This window comes from Sceloporus occidentalis, unplaced genomic scaffold (assembly GCF_023333645.1).
Source record: "Sceloporus occidentalis isolate IW3139 unplaced genomic scaffold, rSceOcc1.0.p SCAF_5, whole genome shotgun sequence".
Classification (NCBI taxonomy): Eukaryota; Metazoa; Chordata; class Lepidosauria; order Squamata; family Phrynosomatidae; genus Sceloporus; species Sceloporus occidentalis.
Genome location: NW_028316985.1, coordinates 35,684,290 through 35,697,717, shown reverse-complemented (window position 1 = coordinate 35,697,717; position 13,428 = coordinate 35,684,290). Strand labels below are relative to the sequence as shown.

At 46.1% G+C, this 13,428-nt stretch overlaps 1 protein-coding gene across 3 annotated transcripts in view; it reads right to left on the bottom strand.

The window, feature by feature from the left end:
- The window catches only part of MGAT3 (beta-1,4-mannosyl-glycoprotein 4-beta-N-acetylglucosaminyltransferase), a 63,378-nt gene extending 60,724 nt beyond the window's left edge, over nt 1–2,654 (bottom strand). For all 3 annotated transcript variants that reach the window (XM_089528227.1, XM_089528226.1, XM_089528228.1), the window contains exon 1: nt 2,489–2,654. The gene's annotated coding sequence lies outside the window, so the exon portion shown is untranslated. The remainder of the gene's footprint in view (nt 1–2,488) is intronic.
- Nucleotides 2,655–13,428: the final 10,774 nt, after the last annotated feature.

Sequence of the window (13,428 nt, the reverse complement as noted above, 5' to 3'; positions counted from 1 at the left end):
TTTGTTTTGGTATTTCAGGTTCCTGATGCTCAAAGTTTTATTGTACAACATGGTGCAGAGTTTTATGGATGACTCAGTTTCTACTTCTAAGCATGCATGTGGGTGACTTTGCTGGGATTTAATAGATGACTCCCTTCTCTCCAGTGGGTGGGAATGGGGGTATATAAGGCTACTCAGCCTCTGGGGGACAAAATTTCCTGGCACACCATGTACTGTTCTATGAAGATTAAAGTTTGGTTCACACATGCGTTTAATCACTCATATGTCATAAAAGATAACTGCACCATCAAATGAAGACAGGCTTGAGCAAATGAGTCAGTTCAAATCAAATGCATTTGTGTGTTGTGTGCCATCGTTTCTGACTTATGGCAACCCTAAGATGACTCTATCTTTGGGTTGTTTTGGCAAGATTTGTTCAGAGGTTTGCCACTACTATTCCCTGAGGCTGAGAGAGTGTGAATGGCCCAAGGGCACCCGCTGGGTTTTCATGGCCAAGCCAGGATTCAAACCCTGATCTCCAAGAGTCACAATCCAGCACTCAAACCACTATGCCATGCTGGCTCTTGAATATCACTAATAAAATCTTACGTTCTCAGTTCAAGTTCCCAAGGCATCAAGCGCTGATTTCTGTGAGATGTTTATATATGTAAACTAGCCCAGAGGTACTGCCAAGCGAGTCATTTTCAAATCTACCCCCCAAAACTTTGGCTTCTCCTCCACAATGCAGAAATAATAGTAAGCCTGGCCTACCTTCTAAAACCATTGCAAAGATTACCGACAGGGCATATGTGATGTGATGCGGCCGTTCAAAACCTCTATAGCCTTGTGGCTGCTGGTGCAAAGAGCTTTGCCAATAATTCAAGTTGGGGAGCTCTCCTTAAGGGGGTGAGGGCTGCATCAGTGTAACTAGAGTATCTCATGGGGATCACCCCAAAACCTGGATGGAACCAATTGGCGGAAGCAGCCCTGTCTTTTTTTGCTCTTCCCATCCTTCCTGCTTGCTCTCAGCTCTCTCATTCTGTCTCTACAGTGCTGCCAAAAAGCAGGTCTGCAGCTGCAGCACCAGCTCCCTGACTCGCCAACACAACACCTTTACGGTCCTCATGCAGACAATCACATCTCCAGGGATGAAGCTGGAGGACTACAGCCACCCCTGCAATAGATGGATGGCTCCATTGAGCTGACCAGTCTTCAGGCATGCCCAGTGGTGCTACATTCAACCCCTCCGAAAATAAAGCAGCACAACCCTGGGTCTGAAAAACCGATTGTATACATTTTTAAACTCTGAATATTAAAAAAAAAGGGGGGGGGGATGGAGAGCAGAAGGGCCCATCTTTATGCTTGTATTTGTGGTAGATCGAGGCTGGGATTCCCCAAAAAGCTCCCCACCCACCCCCCTTTTGCTGCCTATAGAATGCTGCAGGCTTGGCACCAATGCACCAAGCATCTCCTCCTGGCATTGAGGCTGGGTAGCAGATGGGCTGGGGCTGCGGTGCTTCTGCTTGGAGGTAGGCAGCCTTGGCAGGAGAGAGATGGGTGCCTCTACCTTTTGGGGGGGAAAGCATATATATATATAGAGAGGGGGGGGGCTTACAACCTCTCCTTTTTGGCTTTGAAATTCAGGGGGTTCCCCCGAGATGATGGAGCTGATAGATAAGGCCTTCCCTTGGGAAGGAGAATGGGGAGCATCTTTGGCTCCATTCTGGTGGACGCCATCCCTGCAGATACAGGTGGGTGGCTTCTCTTCTTGTCTGGGTGCCACTGGGAGGAGTGCCTTCTTCTGCTTCTCCCTGAGCTCCTGAACTACATAAGCAGCTGCTGTTGCGGCTGTAGGCAGGGTCCTTGGCATTGCCTTTCCTCACCACAAACACACACACAGCCCTGTGATGCTCAAGTCTCCGGGGCATGTCAGGGAGTGAGCAAGCGGGTGCATCTGGAGATGGTCCTCCTGGCTGAAGGGCTGTCCTCCAGAGGTCCTGAGGGGCCAGGGCACGGCCAGGGGAGGGAGAGGGGGATGGCAGCTCTCTCCTCCTCTGCCCCAGGGGCCCTACAACCCACACACACACATATATATACACACACATAACAGCATCAGTCTTAAAATAATGGGCTCTTCTGCCCTGTGTGCCAAGGGAATCCTCTTTCTGAAGCAAACACAAAGAAGGTTTGGGGGCAAGAGGGGGACCCGATGGATAGAAAGGGAAGGGAAGGGAAGGGATGGGATGGGAAGGGGGTACCCAGAGGAGGAGGAAGAAAGGGGCTGAGAAGGATGGAGGGGAGGAAGGGAAAGGGGGCTAAGGAGATGAGGAGGTGGCTGGAGGGAATGGCCCTGGGAGACAAAAGGGAAGATGGAGGGATGGGGGGTGGTGGCAGGGACCAGGGATGGGGGCAGGAGGGCCGCTGGGGAGAAGAGGGAGCAGGGCGCCAGGGCCAGAGATCCCTTCCTCCAAGGGCTGGGGGTCCTCATCCTTAGGGCTGCCCCACTCACCCATCGCCCGGGGCTCCTCAGCAGCAGCAGCAGCAGCAGCAGCAGCTCGGGAGTCTTCTCCTGGGCGCGGGGCTCCTCTGCCTCCTGCGGGGCCCCCTCCAGGGAGGCGAGGCTGGGATCCGCAGCAGTGCCTCCGCCGCCGCCTCCGCCTCCGCCTCCTCGGCTGCCTGCCCCCATCCCTGATGCCGACCCCCGCCGCCCAGCCCCGGCATGGCGCAGCCGGGGACAAGGCACCCCCAGCGCCCCAAGGAAGCCCCCGCACCCAGCACCACCCCCAGCACCCCCTGCCCCTCTGCTGGCTCTGCCCCTCTGCCAAGGGGCGACGACGCAGCGGAGGAGGAGGAGGAGGAGGGAGGCGAGGCCAGGAAGACCCCGGCGGAGCCGAGAGAGAAGCAGGGACTGGCCCAAGCGGAGCGGGAGCGGGAGGGCAGCCCAATCGCCTCCCGCCCAAAGAAGAAAAGCCCAGGGCTCCGAATCAGAAGGGGACCCAGGCTCCGCCCCTCCCTCCCCTCCCCTCCCCTCCCCCTCCCTCAGAGGAAGAGACAGGGTCCCTGGTATCTTCCTCTTCTTCCCCCCCTCAGTCCTCCTCTTCCTCTCCCAGTCTTCCTCTTCTTCCACCCTCCTCTTTCTGTTCTTCTTCCTCCCCCCTCAATCTTCTTCCCCCCTCCCTCTTCCTCTTCTTCCCCTCCTGTTCATCTTCTTCTTCCTTTTCTTCCTCCTCTTCTTCCTCCCCCCTCAGTCCTCCTCTTCCTCCCTCATTCTTCCTCTTCTTCTACTCTCCTTTTCTCTTCTTCTTCTTCTTCCTCCCTTCCCCCTCTTTCTCCTCTTCTTCCTCCCCCCAATCTTCCACCTCCTTCCTTCCCTCCCTCCCTCCCTCCACCTCTTGCCCCCCAAAAGCCCTGGTCCAGCAGCCCAAATGCAGGGCCCAGATGCTAAGAGTGGGAGGATGGAGCCCTCAGGTTGAAGGAGGGGGGCCTGGGCCTGGGCCTGGGCCTGGGCCTGCCTGCCTGCCTTCTCTCTCCCGCTGCTCCCACTCGAGGCTGGCAGAGCCACCCAGCCTTAGTCCCAGGTGGGGGTCCCTGGGTTCTCCCTCCGGCCCTTCGAGCCCTGCCCTTCGCTTCCCTTCCTTCCCCAGAGCCGGCATTGAGTCCCCCCTCCTCCTCTTCGGGGTTCAAAATAGCCCTCCCAGCCCCAGAATCATCGTCAGCAGCAGCAACCACAACAAAAGGGTGTGTAGGGGGACTGCAGGCCTGGCAGGGGCTGGGAGAGGCAGGGGGCGGCAGGGCTGTGTGTGTGTGTTGTGTTGTGTTGTGTTGAGCCTTGGAGGGGGAAGTCCTGACAGCCGCAGCCTCCCTCCAGGAATAGGATGCTCCTCCATCTCCAGCATCCTTCTCTGCTTCCCCCTTTTGCTTCCTCCGGGTCTAAAGCAAAGCCTGCCCCAATCGGATTAAGAATACCAAAATGCCCGGGGAGGGAGGGCCTTGGGAGGGAGGCCAGCAGCGAGACCCCTTTAGCTGCCAAAGGACAGAGATCCTTTCCATGGGTCTCTCTTTCTCTCTCTCTCTCTAAGTCGATGGGCATCTGCGCCCAGAAAAGGAGAGAGAGGGCAAGAGACAGGTCTCTGAGATTTCAAGCTGCCCAGAGATTTAAACCTATTCGGATAGTCTAACAATTTAACTGTGTTTGAAAGTATCACTTTTCTATGCTTTGAACTGTGTTGTTCTGAATATTGTGAAGCCGCTCTGAGTCCCAGTTCTGGGGAAAGAGCAAGATACAAAGAGATATAATAATAGTGATACTGATGATAATAAACCCCAGAGATTGAAAGCGGCCCATAGAGTTAAAGCAGTGCCCAGAGAGAGAAGAAGAGAGCCATGGAAAGAAACAGGACCTCTGTTAGTTTGCAGCTAAGGCTGCCCATCGACTTCAAGCTGCCCAGAGATTTAAAACCCAGGGATTTAAAGCTGCCCATAAAGAGAAAGGGAGGGAGATGGAAAGACAGAGGATCTCTGTTATTTTGTAGCTAAAGCTGCCCATAGACTTTAAGCCCATAGATTTAAAGCTGCACCCATGGAGAGAAAAGGAAAGAGACAGGGTTGTTATTTTGCAGCAAAAACTTCCCATAGATTTGAAGCTGCCCTCAGAGAGAGAAAGAGAGAGAGATGGAACAAGAAGGATCTATTATTTTGCAGCTGAAGCTGTCCAGAGAGAGAGAGAGAGAGAGAGAGATGGAAAGAGACAGGATCTCTGTTATTTGGCAGCTAAAACTGCCCATAGATTTAAATCCCATAGAGTAAACGCTGTGCTCAGTAGAGAAAGAGAGAAATGGAAAGAGACAGGATCTCTGTTATTTCACAGCTGAAACTGCCCATAGATGGAAAGCTGCACCCCCAAACAGAGAGAGGAGCTGGAAAGAGACCGGATCTCTGTTATTTAGCAGCTACATCACTCCCTCTTCATAAGCACACCTCCATGGGCATTTCTTTTTAAAATGTCTCCTACCTCTATCATGGGAAGGGAATACAAAGGGGGGCCTTGTGTTGTAGACCCAGGATTGAGGAGAAGAGGGCTGGGTGGGCTTCCAGAGCATCTGAATGGGGCAAGCATTTGAAGGAGGGAAAGAAGAAGGAAAAGTCACACCAAGCTCAGCCTTTTGCTCCCATGGAAGAGGCAAATATAAGCCTGAAAAAGGAGCCAGAGTGGTGCAGGGGAGACCTGGCTGAAGAAAGCCCAGAGTCAAATTTCTGCAGATCCCTCAACTCCTCAGTTATCATATTGCCATCTATGAAATGGGTATAATGGGGACCTGGTCCCAGCAGGTTGTTGGGGTGAAAATGCAGCCTTAAGGGAGAATGCTTTGTGGACCCCCTCCACTCTAATGCTCAGGTACCAGGCAACAACTCTGTTATGAAAATATTTGTAGGGATTTTTCCAGCAGATCACCTATGTCTCCAGGCAAGCAAAGAGTAGCAGTTGCTTTTTCATTTATCCAAATAGGTTACCTGGCTCCTCCTGAAAGGGAAGGCTTTTGCAGTGAGAATATACCATTAAAAAAAAATCCTCTAATGCACTAGAAGTGCATTATTTGTCTACTAGGAATATACAACATATTGTAAGCTGCCTTGGGTCCCTCTTTGAGAGAAAGGCGGGATTAAAAATAAATATAATAAATAAACGTCTGGGGAAGTTTTTAATTTTTTAAATTGCAAGTGCAGTTAGCAGTGCTATGTACTGCACAGGTTTCATGGCTGGGCACACTCTGGGCAATAGTTGTGTGACTTCACAAATAATGAAGACACAATTCTTTCACCAGGATCTTCCCATTAGCACCAGGAAGGTTAACTGATGTATTGATTGCTTTTAAGTAACTGGGAATTTCCTAGTTATACTGTTCAAAACTGTTTATGTTCCTCTTTGATTTTTTTCCTTAAAGAACGATCACTCCACCCAACTCTGCAGCAAATTTCTGCCTAGTTTTTATCTTTAATTATTTAGTTACACTGAGTGACCTTAGGCAAGTCACACATTCTCAGCCTCAAGGGAAGGCAGTGGTAAACCTCCGCTGAACAAATCTTACCAGGAAAAACCCATTATTTATGGTAAAGTGGAACAATGATGGCCTAAATATTCTAAAGGTACTAGATCCTATCTGATCTTGGGAACTACTTAAGGTCAGCCCTGGTTAATACATGGCTGGGAGAACACCAAGGAATACTAGGTACTGTAGGCTCTATTTCAAAGGAAGGAACTGGCAAAACCACCTCGGGGCATTCCTTACCTAAGAAAACTCTATGAAATTCATGGAATTGCCATAAGTCAACAAGTGACTTGATGGCAGACATGCACACACAGTGGAAAGAAAATGAACTGGATTGCATGTTGGAAACATCATTTTGGGAGGACTGCGCTGGTCATGGACACCAGCCATGCTGCCTGGAAGATCCTGGGATTATTTTTTTCCCCAAATAACTTTTCTAAGCTCTTAACTGGATGGTCTGGAGTGGGGTGTGGGTGTGTATGAGGAGCAGTCCCTCAATAGCGTTTTTTCATTCATTTCTCACATAGATCAGTCTTAATAAGAAGAGCCCTACTGGATCAGAACCAAGGCCTATCTGGTCAGCATTCTTTTTCTCACAGTAAACTGGAAGACTATGGGAAGCCTGCAAGCAAGACCCTAAGACATAATAGCTCTCTTTTCCTGTTGTTCCCAAAAAACTAGTTTTCAGAGGTATATCCTGGAGGTGACAGACAGTTCTCACATCTGACCTAAATGTTGCTGTACCTCTTGGCCCCTTACGTCTTGTACTGCTTTAATCTCATTTGCAGAAGAAAGGGGCCGAAATATAATAAATAGACAGGAGGGCTCTCGGATGGAAATCTGCAGCACAATCTCAGGCTTGTTGTTATGTGCCTTCCAACTGATTTAGAGCAACTCTATTATAAGGTTTTCTTTAAAACATTTGTTCAGAGCAGATTTGCCATTGTTTTCCTCTGAGGATGAGAGAATGTGTCTTGCTCGAGGTCACCCACTGAGTTTCCATGGCTGAGTATGAATTTGAACTTTGATCTCCTGTAGTCTGAATATTCAAACCACTACATATCATGATGACTCTCAGCAAGCAGATTCACGGAAATCATTATCCCTGGAAAATTAAGCTTTGAGACTACAAATCCCAGACTCTCCCAGCTGTCATGGCCATATTAAATTCTTGAATTTAATTGGATTTTTAAATCAGAATCATATAGGTGTGTTGTAGCACAAGCAAGAGAGAGATTTCATAGAGTCATAGAGTTAGAAGAGACCACAAGGAGCATGCATTCCAACCCCCTGCCATGCAGGAACACAGAATCAAAGCAGCCCTGACAGATGGCTATCCAGTCTTTTTTTTTTTTAAACCTCAAAAGGAGACTCCACCAGACTTCAAGGCACTGTATCCACAAAGTTCTTCCTAATGTTCAGGTGGAATCTCTTTTCTTGTAATTTGAAAATTATTTGAAAGGGCAACAGATGTATTGTGGCATGGTTTCTGCAACATATAAATGTATATATGTTAATCTTTAAGATTAGTCCAGACTGTATTGCTTTTACATACATATGTATCTGTGGTTATTAACCAAATGTGGTGGCAGTGGCATCACAGGGGAGAAAAGATGGTAGGCTTAAATCATCCAGGTCCTCCCTAAGCTTACCTCGAGTATATGGGTGAATCTGTGGATGAATATCCTCTTGCACACTGGGAATGCAGCTGTGGTGAGATCTGGAGGGGAAAGAACCAGAAAGGAGCCAAATTACTTGCAACTCCAAAGGGAACAACAGTCTACTTATAGTGCTTCCGGTATGCAATTGTGGACATTCACTCCCATGTGAATTGCCTGCCATAAATGGCACACCAATTACAGACTGAAAAGAAAGTGCAGCTGCAGAAGGCTTTGAGGGATCACTTGGGAAAGTGTATCGATGAGGATGGATTAAAATACTTTTTAAAAAAAGATTAAGAGCTGATGCCATCTAGCTGATGTTTATTTTCCCATCCTATTCATTGAAATGGGAGAGAATAAGGCATATGCTTTCCTCTCCCCTTAAGATCAGTCGGATTGGAAAGTGGTTAATTTTAGTTTGGGTGTCTAAACGGAATAGCAGTCTTGTGATGAAATGAAGTGGGCAGTGGTGTTATGGCCTGCTAAAACAAATGAGCTCTATTCTCTCAGTGGAGGTAGGATCATGTTTTAGGGCCCTTTCTCACTATACAGTTCTATCACTATGATTGTCCTTTAATTTCTATGACTGCATGCTATGGAATCCTGGGCTGTGTAGTTTAGCGACGCACTAGAACTCCAACTGAGAATTCTGCATGTTATTGTTGCATACTTTTAAGTTGTTTCTGAGTTTTGGCGACCCTAAGGTCCTATCATGGGAGTTTTCTGGGGCTGAGGGTGTGTGACTCACTCAAGGTCCCCCAGTGGATTTCCATGGCTAGGTGGAGAATCAAACCTTGATCTGAGTGGTATTCAGACAGTGAAAATAATCCAAATAGAATCTGGGTTGAATCCATGCTGTTCACATGCATTTTGAATGCATCCAATTAAGTTTTGGGAGAGGGTGCAAAACAAAAAACAAAAAAAAACCCCAAACCCCACTTAACCCAGGATAACTGATGTCAGTGTTTTTTCTCGGATGTATGAATAGCCAATGCAAATGGACCCACGATCAAACTCTGCATGCCTTGAATGTGCTTCGAATACATTCACATCATCAACTCCATTGTTATTCGAGTGCTGACACATGTGAGCAACAGAACTTGCAGAGATGTGCATAGGTTCGGTTCCATAGTCTGAACAACAAATCTGGAATGAGTGAGTGAGATTATTCACATAGTTGTGCTAAAAAAAACCCAATGTATGAACGGCCCCCTTAACCGCTACACCACTCTGGCTCAGATGCCTCTCCCAAAACTGCATATCCAAAGAATCCATACGATGTTGGCGTTGCAGGTAAAGTAGAATCATACCACCCAAACTATGTACTGTGAAGGGGCCCCTGTTGATAGTAATGGAAACTTATTCAAAAATTAGTCAAGGCAAGAGCCAACCACATACATGTCTTTAAGGATAGTATCTAGCCAAAAACTGAGCAGTTATTTAGTTAAATGAAACTTGTTTTACACTATTTGTTATAGTGTTTTAAAACCAATTAGTTGCCATTATTGGTTATAATATTTTTAAAATAGCACATTGCATTATTGGGTTTTGTTGCCTGTCATTATTTTAAATGCATACGCTCGCCCCAAGATGGATAAAAGAATAGCATAAAATGTCTAACATTCCTGTCCAAAAAAGCCCTTAAAGAGGAACAAGAAAATGTAACACACTCCACTAATAAAGTAACTTTTTTCACATTTATTGCATTGCTTTTGCAAGGGGGCTGCTTCTCTCCTTCCTTCCCTCACATAGCTGTGCTGTTTGTGAAGTGTTCCTTCCAAGCTCTGTCTCTCAACAAGCCTCAGTCCACTGCCAGTATCTTACTGCAAAGTGATGAACAGAGAGACAGCATTTCTGTAAAGAATCTGGTATTTGCTGCTTTTCTAAAAAAATCACTGCAAAGGAAGAGAAGAGACACGTTCTCCTGTATTAGACAGTGGAGTACTTTCAATAAATAAACATGTATAAATTTTTGTTGTTGCTGTGTGCCTTCAAGTCATTTTTGTCTTATGGTGACCCTAAGGCTAACCTATCATGGGGTTTTTGTGGCAAGATTTGTTCAGAGGGGCTTTGCTATTGCCTTCCCTTGAGGCTAAGAGTGTGTGATTTGCCCAAGGTCATCCAGTGGGTTTTATGGCCAAATGGGAATTGAACCCTGGTCTCCAGAGTCGTAGTCCAACACTCAAACCACTACACCATACTTGCTCACGTGTATTCCTCTGTGTTCGTATTTATGCCCAGAGACCAGTCCCATTTGACCCATGCCTTTCTCTGCTTTGGAAAGGTCTACATAAAGCATATGCTTTGTGTACAGAAGGTCCTGGATTCAAGTCCTTGTACAGGGTAAGTCAAACAGAATGGTGCAAATAAGAACAGCTTCACTTTAACACACAATTTTTTTAAAAAATCACCCTGTATTTCCAAGTCGGGATGGAAAGTAAAATATTTCTGAAAACCAGGAGAGCCCATGTCAAGCAGTATAGACATTAGATAGATGGGCAGTGGCAGGATTAGGGTTGCCAGAGTGAAAACTGGAGAAGTTCCCAATGGTTGTGCAGAAGTGGAAATTTCAGTAGGTGTTGCTTGTCATGCAACCAGGTAACAAAGAGCACCTGCTGAAAATTTCCTCATCTAAATAACCATTAAAAGTCCAAGTCAGTTTTCACTCAAAGAAGCCCTAGGTGGGAGGCAATATAAAGCAGCTTTCCACATAAACAACAAGTTCACAAAAGAATGGGTTATTACAGTAAAGGGCAGCCAAATCTTTGTAGACAAGGATATAAAAATAGCTAGATCAACCATCTAGTCAGGCAGTCTGTTCACACAGTGGCCAACCAGTAACCGTGAGAATCTGACAAGCAGACTGTGTGCGATAGCACTCCCACTTACCTTTCACAGCACCTGGTATTGAGAAGCATAACAATAGGTAACATGATAAAGGTCCTATGATCATCATGATAATGGAGATAATACTCAATGTATCTAGTGTCCAATGGCAGCTTTATCCACTGTGAACTTTTAAAACTCATCCAGTCAGACATCCTGACATCTTGTGGTGGGGAATAACACAGTCAACTCTGCTCTGTGCAAGGAAAGATTTTCTCTCCATTTTTCTAAGTCAAACAGTCCCCAAGATTGCCATTTTTTCATCATGGGAGGCCTGGGATGGAGTGGAGGACATATTGAAAGCATTGCCCCTAGGAGTTCTGTCCCCTGTGATATATTCCTTTAGTTCTCACATTTCTAACACTACAGTGACTTAAAATGTTAGGTCAGCATTTGGAAATACAGTTTAGGAATTCAAACAAAAGGGGCAGGCAAAGGTACCAAGGCAATATGAACACAGCAGATAGAAGAGTTTGAGAGGTGAATGGTTTTCAGTGTCTCAGGTTTAATCTGCATTGTAGAAATAATGCCATTTGACACCTCTTGAACTGCCAGGGCTCAGTGCTATGGAATCCTGAGATTTCTAGTTTGTTGTGGCACCAGAGCTCTCTGACAATGGTGTTGTGTGCTTTCAAGTTGTTTCCCACTTATGGTGACCCTAAGGCAATCCTAGCATGGGGTTTTATTGGCAAATTTCTTCAGAGGAGTTGCCATTGCCTTCCCCTGAGGCTGAGAGCATGTGACTTGTCCAAGGTCATCCCAGTGAGTTTCATGGCCAAGCTAGGAATTGAACCCTGGTCGCCATAGTCATAGTCCAATGCTCAAACCATTATACCACAAAGGCTAAATATCTCATAAACCTACAAATCCCCAAAATCCATTGTGTTGAGCCATGGCAGTTAAAGTGGTGTCAAACTACATTCTTTCTGCAGTGTAGATTAGAACTCAAAGCTCTGCAATGCTAGAAATTTAGGAGCTGAAGGAAAATTTCTTAGGGGGCAGAATTTGTATTTGAAGGGCAATGTCATAATTTCTCTGCTGCTCAACTACATTCCTGTTTCAAGTGGGTTGCTTTTTCCTATGCCTTCCACTGCAGCAGCTTAGTAAGCAGCTGCAGGTGCTCTTATACTGGGAAAAGAACTTTTTTGGTCTCCAACATAAAAGAAGTAACATATATAGAAGAGAACATGGGAAAGAGTTCTGAAATGTCTTGAACAAATGGCAGCAGAGGGGCAAGCGGAGCAGTGAGTATACTTGGCACTCAAGGTGCCATAGACGTTTACAGTGTTAAAGCAGCCACATCTCAGAGAACATCCCAGTCCCAATGGAAACATCAGTTGTGGGGAACATGGTACTTTTCAAGCAACAGAATATAATGATTTCAGGAAGATGAAATATTCTCATAACAGAAATACTTTCTCAAGGAATGGGGTAAAGGTTATACATGGGGCTAAGGAGAGCCAGCATGATGTAGTGGTTTACGTATTGAACTACGACTCTGGAATCTAGGATTTGAAACATGGCTGAGCGATGGAAACCCACTAGGTGACCCTGGGCAAGTCACACTTTCTTAGCTTCAGAGGATGGCAATGGTAAACCTCTTCCGAAGGAATTTGCAAGAAAACCCCATGATAAGTTTATTTTAGGGTCACCATAGGTCAGAAATCAAACAGAATTTAGTTTAGGGGGAAATGTGAATAAAGTCTCTTCCAGACTGGTCCAAAGAAGCATTAATTCTTGCAATATAGCTCCTTGAGTTTTGAAGTCAGTTAAGACCACTGTACCCATTCATTCTGTTTTTCTTGGTGGCTGTTTGTTATAGGGATGCCAGAGTGAAAAGGAGAGGGCTCCTGCAACAACTTTAATAGTTGTGTAGAAAAGGTAATTTCCGCAGGTGTTGCTTGTTACCTGGTTGCATGATAAGCAACAGCTACTGAAATTCCCACTTCTATACAACCATAAAGGAGCCCTCTCCAGTTTTCACTCAGGCAACCTTAGTTTGTAGAGGTTTCTTGAATCTGCACTAGGGATCTTACAGTTGTTTTAAGGGGTTAACAGTTTTTGAGGTGGTCCTGAAACTGGGAGACGATTGTTTCCTCTCTGAATTTTTAATATTTAAAAGAGTAATAGATTTATTTTGCAAATGTGCAATTTCACAGATGTACTATAGTGCCACAACTCAAAAATTAACTGGGAATGCAGTTGGTGTGTTTTACTTAAACTGCATCTAAAAGTTTTCCAAATGCAACAGAACAGAGATGTCTTGAGAAATTCAATGATCTCTAGTGACTTTGACTGCCAACTTAAATACCTCTCTAAAAGGACAAGACAGATTTACGGAGGATAAGACCATCAATGGCTGCTACGCATCACACCTGTATGAAGTGTATATTATTTCAAGGATCAGAGACAGTATCTCGCTTGATATCAGGTGTGCCACCATACAGAGACGGTTATTGTCCTCATGTCATGCCTTTGTGTTTCATATAGCAATCCAATTGGGCGCTGTGAAAAACAAGCTTGTGGGATACAGAAACAGAGAACACTCTGTTATAGACAGACCGCTAGCTCAGTATTGTCAGTTCTGACTGGCAGCATAGAATCATAGAATTGGAAGAGACTGCAAGGGCCATCCAGTCCAACCTCATTCTGCCATGCGGGAAATCTAAATCAAAGCATCCCCGACAGATGGCCATCCAGCTTCTGCTTAAAGACCTCCAAAGAAGGAGACTCCACTACACTCCGAGGGAGTGTGTTCCACTGTCAAACAGCCCTTACTGTCAGGAAGTTGTTGAGGTGGAATCTCTTTTCCTGGAGCTTGCATCCATTGCTCCGGGTCCTATTCTCTGGAGCAG